At 40.1% G+C, this 12222-nt stretch overlaps 1 protein-coding gene and 1 pseudogene across 8 annotated transcripts in view; both read right to left on the bottom strand.

The window, feature by feature from the left end:
- The window catches only part of PKHD1 (PKHD1 ciliary IPT domain containing fibrocystin/polyductin), a 617401-nt gene that overhangs the window by 492240 nt on the left and 112939 nt on the right, over positions 1-12222 (bottom strand). The gene's annotated exons all lie outside the window — the stretch shown is intronic.
- Positions 3149-11937, bottom strand: LOC132538183 (zinc phosphodiesterase ELAC protein 2-like; annotated as a pseudogene).

Below are 12222 nucleotides of genomic sequence, written 5' to 3'. Positions count from 1 at the left end.
CTACAGACAGACTATGACCCACATAGTCAACGACTGCCACCTCTCCAGATTCAAAGGAGGTCTCGAAACTTTACATCAGGCTCAGCCTGACGCTGTTGACTGGCTACGGAAGAAGGGCAAACGCTAGAAGAAGAAGAACTGTCAGAAAAAGAACTTGCTTGTCTGAGGAACCAGAGGATACAGGTTCAGTTCCTGATTACCACCTCACACAGATTTGAGCAGTGCTTTGACTCTCTCTTTCTCTTACTCTCTCTTCTCCTACCCTCATAGTAAATCAATAAATCAATAAATCTTTACAAAAGACTTCAGTATTCATATTAAAAAATAATATAAATAAAAACATTAAGTAGACATAATGAATCTAAAAGAATAGAAGTAACATCTTGGTAAAGTATGGGAGAGTGGGTGAGGGTAGGTACCATAATGGTTATGCACACAGACTCTCATGCCTGAAACTCCAAAGTCCCAAGTTCAGTCCCCACAATACCACAAACCAATGTTTATCAGTGCTTTGTTAAAAAAAAAAAAAAAAAACTCCAAGCAAAAGAAAATATGGGAGGATGATCATCATAATAAGAAAATCTTGGGAGTCAGGCAACGGGTTAAGCACAGGTGGCACAAAGCTCAAGGATCCCGGTTCAAGCCCCCAGCTCCTCACCTGCAGGGGAGTCACTTCACAGACGGTGAAGCAGGTCTGCAGGTGTCTATCTTTCTCTCCCCCTCTCTGTCTTCCCCTCCTCTGTCCGTTTCTCTCTGTCCGTTTCTTTCTACCCTATCCAGCAACGACATCAGTAACAGCAACAATAAAACAAGGGCAACAAAAGGGAATAAATATTTTTAAATATATATATATATATTAAGTAAATAAAATAAAATCTCATTCAGCAAGGAAGCAATTAAAGAAGCCAGATCTTCCACCTTCTGTACCATAATGACCCTGGGTCCATACTTCCAAAGGGATAAAGTATAGGAAAGCTATCAGGTGAGGGGATGGAATACAGAGGTCTGGTGGTGGGAACTGTGTGGAGTTGTACCCCCCCTTATCCTATGGTTTTTATCAGTGTTTCCTTTTTATAAATAAAAATTTACAAAAATACATAAAATAAAATAAATAAGAAAATCTCATGAGGATCTATCAGTCAATAAAAGAACTAAAACAGTGGTGGTACTCTCATATCTGTGTTCCCCTCATCACATCCATCTCCTTTCTCTTCATTCTCAGAAAAGAACCATTCCCAATTCTTAACAATTTTCCCATGTTGGTTTGTTTTCCAGAACATTAGACTGTTGAGTTGCATTTCCTTTTGAACTTTCCAAAGCAGGATGCATGACACAATACTCTTGGATCTTCTTTTTCTCCTCAGTGTTGTGCTTGCAAGACGTGTTCACTCTACCACACTTTAATAGTTCTTTATATATTTTGCTATTCAAGACCATATTATGTGAAAATACAGGGCTAACAAAGTACATTGGTATTTCCTAATTTTTGCTACTTAAGCTACAACAAGAATTTTCTCTAGGGGATATGACTTAATGAAAATTGCCTATTCATTGAACAGATACAAGTTCAAATTTACAAAGTAGTGACATATTTTTTTTCATGTTGGTTATACCTTTTTACCTTCCTTGCTGTGAATCCCCAGTGAACTATATAACTGTCAACACTTAAAATTATCTAATTCTTAATTTTGGACATGGTAGTGTTTATGTACTGATACCTCACTGTGGCTTTAATTTTCTATTTTCATTACACTTTTTAGGTAAAGTGATTTTGTATGTTTATTTAAAAAAACTTGAGTTTCCTCTTATATAAAATCAAAGTTTCTGTCATTTTCCCATTTTCAGTTGGAACATTCATCTTTTTACTTATTGATCTATTACTTTATGTGTTTTAAATACTAATGCTATTAATGTATGATTATTATTTTTTTAAAGAAAAAGTTTCCTTTTTGTCTTTATTTATATTTCTTTATTGGGAGATTAATGGTTTACAGTCAACAGTGAAATGCAATAGTTTGTACATGCATAACATTTCCATATAACAATACAACCACTAGGTCACTTCTGCCATCATGCTCCAGGACCTGAACCCTGCCCCCCATCGCCCCAGAGTCTTTTACTTTGGTGCAATACCCCAACTCCAGTCCAAGTTCTGTTTAGTGTTCTCCCTTCTGATCTTGTTTTTCAACTTCTCTTTATGAGTGAGATCATCCCATATTCATCATTTTGTTTCTGACTATCTCAGTTAACATAATTTCTTCAAGCTCCATCCACGATGGGGTAAAGAAGGTAAATTCACCATTTTTTTTTCATGTTATTAAAATAGATTTATTATCCCTGAGCATGGTCTACTTTCTTCTTTTAACAATGAACCTATGGAAATAAGGGAGTTAATCTCTGTTTCCCTGGGAGGAAGACAGGATCCCTGGGGGGGCGGGGCCAAGTTCCTTGTCTGTGTATCTTTAAGTCTCTGTGACTGTCTGGGGAGAGGAAGAACACCCTGTTAATACTAGATTCATTCTTTGATAACTCGGTTTCCAAGCACTAGCCTCTGTGGTGTTAGTGAGGGAACCAGTCAGATGTGGTCTTTTCTCCATTGCCTTTAAGGGCAGTGACTAATTCTGGTTCTCACTGTGGGCAATGAAGAGCAGTATCTACTGGCCAAGCAGAAGACTGGGAAGACTTGTGAAGTTTCCTGGCAGCCCTGTGGCAGACCAGCCGGATTCTCTAGTGTGTGAGGCTACATCACTGTCGTGAACCTGCACAAGTTGGCTTCTGGCAGAAAACTAAGTTGCTGTGGTTAGTGGGGGTGGGGGCGTCGGACTCCAAAGGTCCTTGCCGCTCTGAGCTGGCCTCCAGGGCACACCAAGCAGCTGATGTCACCCACAGTTAAAAATAGCTGTTTGGGGGTGACAATGTGACGAAGCAAAGCACTCACATCCCAAACGGAACCTTTATTGCAATCTGTGTTCCTGGAAATACTATTCCTTCAGCCTTGTAGCCTTAGACTTCTGTGTGTACAACCCAACGTTCCCTGATTTGACCTCCCGCTGGTATCCATAGGGAATAACTTGGCTAGAACAAGTGCGGGTACACCTTGTTTTTCCATGACTTCCTAAAATAAATTTAACCTGTGGCGGTGTGTCATCTTCTGTTTGGCAGTGTCCTGTCTCACGATCGTGCCAACCACCAGTCTAGAAGGTCAGTCCTTAACAGGAAGCCTGAGCCAAGGCCCAAATCCACACATGCACACACATACTTCTGATAATCTACAAGCAAGGAGAACAGACAGACAGGGTACCTGTGAGTTGGGACAGGAGCCACAAGCCTGCACAGGGCAAGGTCACTCTGGGATCGTCACTATGCCCTGACCTTCTTGCTCTGTGGGCTGTGATACTCTGCCCTGGGGTCTCATTTCTGCTAGGGCTTGCTGTCCTCAGGTGTCCCAGCCTGTTCGATGGCGTGGAAGGCCTCCCGCACCAGCCGCATCTCTCGCTTCCCCCTGCACTCCTCCATCTCCTTGATATCCTTAGCAAACAGGGCTTGGAGTGGGGCTTTCAGCTTGGGCACAGTTGGGAAGTCTCCAAAGCAGACCTTTATGTGATCGAAGACGATTCCAACTTTATCATTGAAGTCAGGGCTGAAGAGGAGGATCTTGGCATAGCGCTGGCTGAAGTGGTTCAGCATAATGAACTCGGCATTCATCTGCATCCCCACACCAATCGCCTGTGAGGTCGTGCTGTGTGTCTTTTCCAAAGCCTCCCTTTCCAGGCTGTCTTCCAATGTAGCTTCCTATATCAGGAGGGTGGCATCTTTCCCCATCTGGACCAGAGCTTCACAGGGTATGGTGTCCCCAGAGTAAACTACTTTTCAGCCGGAGGTGTGGACTAGCGCACAGCCAAAAGCATGCTTACAATGCCGGACCAGGCAGGTCTGAAACTCCTCCAAATCACAACTTCCCAACAACAAACGTATCAACCTTTCATCTTCAGGACTGGCGCCCTCAGCTCCCTTCTGAAGGCATCTGGCAGGAATCATACTCATGTGATGCCGAATCTGCTGGCACTGGTTGTGGTACTGGTGAATCCAGGCTCTGAACTGCTTGGGAGCCACCATTAGCAAAGGGTGGAATGGCTTTTCTAGAGTTGCCAAAGCTCGCTCTCTCCAGCAGGATATGTATCAAGCCTGTGTGGTGGTCTGCATAATGTGGGACACAAACACAGCTGCAAGGCTGCCCAGGACCCTGTCCACTTCATCCCCGTAGTGATGGCACAGCTGCCCAAAGGAGCCCTCGCCACAGTACAGGAGCAGGGACTTGACAGGGCTTATGCTGACAAGCATGGCGCTGATGTTTCGAATCTTCATTGGGATGGCAGACCCTGTTCCAAGGAAGATCACTTCTGGGTACTGGCTTCTTTTCTCTGCAGGGGTGGAACTGTGCTGCACAGTCTGCCTGTATTCTTGGATGCTCTCTTTGAATCCGGGGCACTCCAGTGCCTCCGTTATGAGGCCAACACCCAACCCTAAAAAGCAATCATTAGAAGCCTTTTGGCCCTAATACACTGAATAAAAAAAGTCCCATAAGGCACACTGAAAATACTCTTTAACAAGATGAATACAACCCTGCTGAGACGATTTTTGGACCAGCTCAGCAGGAAAACCTTTAATGAAGGTTTGAAAAGATATCATAATGTTTAGAACAAAAGATTTTCATGTATGGGACTCTAAACTCTCAGGTTCAATCCCCAGTACCACCATAAGCCAGAGTTGAGTAGTGCTGTGGCTCCTATCTCTGTTTTTCTGACTATCTCTTTTAGTATCTCTTTCATTAAAATATTTTTTAAAAAAACATAAGACAATAATGAGATACCACTTTACACTGGTAAGAATGCCCTATGCCAAAAAGGATAGAGATAACAAATGCTGGAGAAGATGTGGAGAAAAAGAGATACTTCTGCACTGCTGGTGAGAGCAAAAAATGGTCCAACCATTGTGGAAAGTAATCTGGAAATGTATCAGGACACTAGACATAGACCTACCCTATAACCCAGCAATTCTTCTACTGGAGATTTATCCAAAGAAAACAGAAACATCTATCAGAAGAGATCTATGTATACCTATATTCATGGAAGCATAGTTTGTAACTGCCAGAACTTTGAAGCAATCCAAATGTACAACATCAGATGAGTGGCTAAAAAAATTTGTGATGTATATACAAGATGGAATACTACTCAGCCATTAAAAATAATGAAGTTGTCTCCTTTGTTTCCTCCTGGATAAAACTTGAGAACATCATGTTGAGTGAGATAAGCCAAAAAGACAAGAATGAATATCAAATCATCTCACTTATTATCAAGACTTAATAAAGTAGGGAACAAGGAGGGAGAGCACAAAGTAAAACACGGACTGGAAATGGTATATTGCACCAAAGCAAAGGACTTTGGGGAAGGAGGGGGAAGGAGGGGGAAGGAGGAAAGGAATAAAACTTTGTGGGTCTGGTACATAATGAAATTGTATACATGTGTCTATGATTGCACTGCATTAACCCCCTCAATAATTTTTTTAAAAACAATAATAATAAGTAAGAGTGGAGATAGATCGCATATTGGTTATACAGAGACTCTCATACCTGAGGCTCCAAAGTCCCAGATTCAATCCCCTGTACCACCATAAGCCAGAGTTGAGCAGTGCTCTGGTTAAAAAATAACAATAATAATAACAACAACAAATAGGAGTCCCTTTATATTGCAAAAAGCAATAATAATAATAAAAAAAAACCTCAGTGAAAATTCTCAAAACTTTTACTTTTGTAACTACCCTCTCCATGTAAATAAGCTAGCAATGTAGCCAAGATCTGTGGATGTGGCTGTAAGCTGACCTGCCTGCAGCACAATGTGCATGCAGTACATGAGAGAAGTACAGCTTAACACAGTGGTCATTCAGTCACATATAAATGCTACTGCTGGGGCCAGGTAGTGGCACACCTGGTTACGTGCTCACATTATAGTGAACAAGGACCTGGATTCAAGCCCCTGGTTCCCACCTGCAGGGAGAAAGCTTTGCAAGTGGTGAAGCAGGGCTGGAGGTATCTGTCTTTCTTTCTCCCTTTCTATCTCCCCCTCCTCTCTCAATTTCTCTTTGTCTCTATCCAATAATAAATAAATATTAAATAAATACATAAATAAATTCCAAAGCAATGACAACTGTAGGTTCCCTGTGAATGTGTTCCAATTAATTATCACAATTAAACAGCATGACAAACGCAAGACCTTGCCCAACAATAAATTGTATGGCAAATATAGAGCCAATACATTTCAAGTAATATATACATTGTGGGTTATTAGGTAGATGCAAATTAACAATGTAAGTTATGAACAGTGTTGGGGCCTGGGGATCAGAATCCACTAATTTTATCCAATTCTCTGTCACCAGATAGCTATCTAACCTTAAACACTGCAACATTCATGAAAAAGTTGAGTTTCCCATTTTTTAAGTCATTTGGAGTAACTCAAAGCATAAGCACAAAAAAAAAATCTGGAAGATCAAAAATCTTAACTGGTTTTATAAATGCAGAGAATTGTTTTTACCTATTGAGATGTTTTAGCAACCCAGCACAAGAAAGAAGAAGAAGAAGAAGAAGAAGAAGAAGAAGAAGAAGAAGGAGAAGGAGAAGGAGAAGGAGAAGGAGAAGGAGAAGGAGAAGGAGAAGGAGAAGGAGAAGGAGAAGGAGAAGAAGAAGGTGGAGGAGGAGGAGGAGGAGGAGGAGGAGGAGGAGGAGTGCATGTCCAAGGAAAAATAACCACAGATGACACCAAAATCAGTAAAATAATTGTTTTAGAATTCAACCTTTGACTGTCCCTGCCCCTCTGATGAAAAGAAAACATATTAACACCAGATTACTAGAGTTGGAAGGTTGACGTCTCAGAATTGGTGTCTCTGGGTATGATCCAAAGCAAAACGGCTGTGGAAGTATAGCATAATACAGCATGGTGGCACTGGCCACATTGATTTAGTTGAGGTCAGCAGAGGCAGTATAACAGGGAAAGGGATCAAGAGGAGAGGCATCAAGAAAAGAAAATAAAGTCCCAGAGGTTCCAGGACTGGGAGAAACAAAGATTTCAAGGAGGATGGGGTAGGATCTTTGCAGTGTTAGAGTTTAAGAAGGCAATAGATAGTTATCCTCCCCCCACTAATTTGAGGCCATACCCCACAAACCTCATACCAGTTTGGATACAACAAAAGACACTCAATGCTTTAACAATTGGGAGAAGGTGTAAACATCTCAGATAAAAAATTTTAAAAAGAAGAAGGAAGGAAGGAAGGAAAGAAGGAAGGAAGGAAGGAAGGAAGGGAGGGAGGGAGGGAGGGAGGAAGGGAGGAAGGAAGAAAAAGGAATATAAAAGGTAAAAGGGGCAAGAGACTGGCTCAATAAATGATGGCCTTTCTGGTCAATACCAGGTGAGCCCATCTTATGGGACCTAATCAAGGAATCCTTGGATTCTTACATAAATATGATGGGCCTAAACCTCTAGTAGATCACTCTCTTCACCAGCACTGGTCACTTCAATCAGGAACCTCAATATAAATCCTCTTGTGGGCCTCTCCAGGACCTTGCCCTCAATATAAAGCAGCAATGGTAGGATTTCTCCACTCTCCGAAAGGAGGTTGTGTCACTCTACTCTGCCACTCGAGGAAGACGGGTCCTGGAATGAGTACAGCCTAGAATGTTCCTAGCTGTGACCATGGAAGGTGAACTTAGACTGACAGGGACTCAAAGGTTACACAGACTTCTGTACTCAATGTGAATATATACGAGACCTGGGTCTATCAACGGGGTAAATAGTTAAGTGTGTTTATATACTTTCTTCACATCTGGGAGCTATCCTTTGCCCTAATCCACCTTTCTAGCCCTGTTCTCAATTCTGACTCTAACCCCAGACAATATTCTTAGTCCACTTGAATGTTAGCTAACAAGCTCAAGCAAAACTTATTAAAGTCATGGGCCCCTAGGAATTTACCTATAATGACTTCCTAGCCTCTCTCCACCCTAAGATCCCTATTCTCATTTGTTCTATTCTTATTTTTTGGTTCCTGTAGTCTGTTTAATTTTATTGTTTTGTATTGCTTTATATCTCACCACCTTTCAGACACCAAGTTGCAGATGGTACTATGATTCCATTCCGACTCCCCTGAGCACTCAACCTCACCAGTGTATTCGGGAAGCTCACCTCCCCAGAGCCCTACCCCACTAGGGAAAGACAGAAACAGGCTGGGGTTATAGATCCACTTGCCAATGCCCATGTCTAGCAGAGAAGAAATTACAGAAGCTAGAACTCCCACCTTCTGCACCCCAAAATAATTCTATACTCCCTGAGGGGGAGCAATGTTAGGGGAAGATGACTAGAGGACTCTGAAGACCAAAAGAGAGAAAAGGAAAAAAAGTAAGACATTCAGAATGTGACAGGAAGAGAAGAAAAGACCATAAAATATATAGGCAAATATAGATAGATAGATAGATAGATAGATAGATAGATAGATAGACAGATAGATATAGAAATAATAGTCAATCCATATCTGAGACCTTGGGAGAATTGCTACAGTTTCCAATGGAGAGAGTGGGGACACAGAACTCTGGTGGTGGGAACAGTGTGGAAGTATACCCCTGTTATCTCATCATCTTGTGAAGCAATATTAAATCACTAATAAAAAGTTATACAGGGGGAGGCACACCTGGTTGAGAGCACATGTTACAATGCTCAAGCCAGGTTCAAGCCCCCAGCCCCCCAAGGGGAAAGCTTTACAAGTTGTGAAGCAGTGCTGCAGGTGTCTCTCTCCCTCTCTATCACCTTGTTCTCACTTGATTTCTGGCTGTCTCTATATAATACATAAATAAAGATAACAGGTTTTTTTAATTACACACATACAACAGAAATAAAACACCTCAGCACTATGACTTTGAAACAAGCAAAACAATAATTAGCGAAGTTTGAGTTCTCAACCATCACCCATTGCCTAGAATGTGAAACACTACTCTCTTTATTGTGCAAAGTCAAAGTAAAAATTAAAATGCAAAATAAGAGTCAGAATCAAAGTGACCTTGGTAAATTAGAAAAGTTAACAGAAACAAACAAAAGACCAAATTAAAATAGCAGGGCAGTAAACCACAGATGAAAAAAATAAAATAGATTACATAAATATAAGATGAGGAAAAGCCGGCTGTGCACAGTAATGCTAGCAAGAAAATAAAAACACCTTGGAAAAATAGTAAATGTAGAAAGATTATAAACCAGCAGGCAAGTAGGGCAATTTTAAAAACAAAAACAGGACCAGAATATCTGCAGGCCTCTCATGATATTACCCAATATAAGCAGAATTTGCTTGTACAGAGGAACTGCATAGACTGCACCTTCAAACTAAATCAGAGGGCTCAGAAGAGGATATCAAAATGTTAAGTTGTAGAAAAGTTTCTTTTTCTTTTCTTTCTTTTCTCCTTTTTTTTTTAAATAAGAGACACAGAGGAATGGAGTTGGATAGAGTAGTAGAGAGAGAGAGAGAGATACTGGGGCCAGGTGGTGGCACACCTATTTGAGCATACATGTTACAATATGCAAGGACCCAGGTTTGAGTCCCTAGTCCCAACCTGCAGAGGGAAAGATTTTCAAATGGTGAAGCAGTGCTGCTGGTGTCTCTCTGTCATTCTCCCTCTCTATCTCCCCCTTCCCTCTTGATTTCTGGCTGTCTCTATACAATAAATAAATTAATATAATACAAAAAAATTTTAAAAGGAGAGAGTGATATCTGAAGCATTGATTCACCACTTGTTAACCTTCCCTTCTACAGGTGGGGTCCTGAGGTTTGAATCTGGTCCTTGAGTATTCATTTGGGTGCAGCAGTGCCCAGCCTATAAGAAAGTTTCTGACTGAACATGACCCAAGAATTTGTGTTTCTCAACAACAGTCCAGTGATGCTAGTTTTACTGCTCTAGTAGCAATAATAACAATGGCATTATATTCTCAGTAAACCTTAGTTAAAGGATAATTCTCTGTAAAAAAGTCATTGAGAACTGGGTTGAAAGGATTGAAATTATTCAGCTTACTGAAGAATTATCAAATAATTATGGTTGAAAGAAACAGCATGGGAGAGTGTCAGTTAATTAAGAGGATGGATTTCTCTGAAAATGGCAACTGGAAAATACTGATAAGTGCCATAAAGTTTATCCTCTAAAATAAATAAATAAATAAAAACTTTTGGGGAGTGAATCAAATATCTCACTTACATAATATGCTGCTTTGCCATGTCCAGGACCCAGGTTTGAGGCTAGTCCCCCACCACACTGTGGAATCCTCCCCCCACCACCCTGTCTCTCATTAAGTAATTTAATTAACTTTTTTGTGATTCCAGGATCTATCACATGCATGAATCTCTCACTCCCTGGAGAGAATTTGCATTCTTTATTTTAGATGTAGATAGGTAGGCAGGCAGGCAGGCAAGTAGGCAGTCAGGCAGGCAAGAAGGGAGGCAGACAGACAGACAGATTGATACAGAGAGAAGTAAGACACCACAGTACTGCAACCCCTCACCCTATGTGAGATAGCACCTCCTGTCTCATGCAAGACATGAACCTGGGCAGATACAAAGCAAGATATATACCCTAACAGGTGAGCAATCTTCTGGAACCCCCAAAAGATCTTTTAAAATATAGGGGGCTTTTTCAGTAAATTCTCACTCACATGTAATCCTATCAGAAACTAGGGAAATGATCAGTGGTTTCCAATAATCTGTAAGGCCAACTCCTTTGACCCTTTCATGTCCTCTATAAAGACCTACTTCCTATGGGGAAAACCTATAATTATTTATCTGAAATAATTATATCAGCTTCAGGGATTGCTAGAATCTTTCCTATTCTGGATACTAAGTACTGAACAAATGAAAAATGAAGTTCATTTTTGTTTTTTTCCCTCCATATTCAGACACTATAATTAAAAGTTGGTGAAAACTGAGCCCCAGTGATAACCCTGGTGGCAAAAAAGGGGGGGTGATAATATTTTGGGGCGGGTGGCTCAGGTTTGAGCTCTGGACACAACTGTTGGGAGTACTATGACCTTTGGGGAAGTTTAGGTGCTGTGGTGTAAGAGAAATTCAATTTTAAATTCAATTTTAAACTTCAATTAAACTAAAATGTTTTTATGAAATAGGGAAATTAGTCAAATCATCCACTCCACCAGAGTAAATGAATGGCTTACACACAATCAATGAGTGTTTGGTGACACCTAATGGCAAAAGTCAGAGTTACAGCATCCAACTCAAATTTTCCTCTAAAGGAATTTTTTTTTTTTTGGTAAGTCCTTTTTCTAAAGCTTAATCAAATTCTATTAAAATATAAAATGTTTATTATTAGCCTCATATGAGTAATTAAATTTCCAATATTATAATTTACCTGAATAATGAAAGCTCACTGGTTTTTATTTTGAATTATGTGTCTTTAAAAAAATTTATAGAATTTTTAAAAAAATATTTAGAATTATGTGTCTTTAATAAAATACCAAGGAGCTTTTAAAAGCAACTAATTTAATTATAGTATTCATATGTGTATTAAAATCTTTTTAAAAATAGATAGCAGTATTATTCAGTAGTTATACCTAGCCAGGAAATGTAAGTCTTGGTTTTCTATTTCCAGTTTCATCACTATTTCTTTTAAGGTTTTACTTTTTTCTTTTAATGAGTGAGAAAGAGAAATTGTGTGTGTGTGTGTGTGTGTGTGTGTGTGTGTGTGTGTGTGTGTGTAATAAGAGGGGAATATTACTTGTGATGCCAGGGATTGAACCTGGGCCTTCAGGCTTGTAAGTCTTGTGCTTTACAGCTGAACTGTATCCACAGTTCTTCTTCATTTCTATGTGCTTTATCTCCAAGTGTTAATTTTACATTACTCTCTGCCATCATTGCACTATACACAGAAGTAGAATGGAAAATGAAATAAAGATTTAAATTTAGGGCCATGGAACAGTGCATGAGGTTTGCATACAAAATGCCACAGATTTGATTCCCTATACCCCCATATACCAGAACTGAGTGGTGGGCTGGTTGAATAAATAAATAAACTCAAATCTTCTACTGTACTTTATTTCCTATCATGAGTCTTCTATAATGATGACAATAGGATAGTCAGTCTCTAGTATTTAAAAACAAAAATAGCTTCTTCTTTTACTCAGAGGCTCCAGCTTC

This window comes from Erinaceus europaeus, chromosome 4 (genome assembly GCF_950295315.1).
Source record: "Erinaceus europaeus chromosome 4, mEriEur2.1, whole genome shotgun sequence".
NCBI classification, from domain to species: Eukaryota; Metazoa; Chordata; class Mammalia; order Eulipotyphla; family Erinaceidae; genus Erinaceus; species Erinaceus europaeus.
The sequence above is the reverse complement of the archived record's forward strand: the minus strand, read 5'-3'. Positions and strand labels throughout refer to the sequence as shown.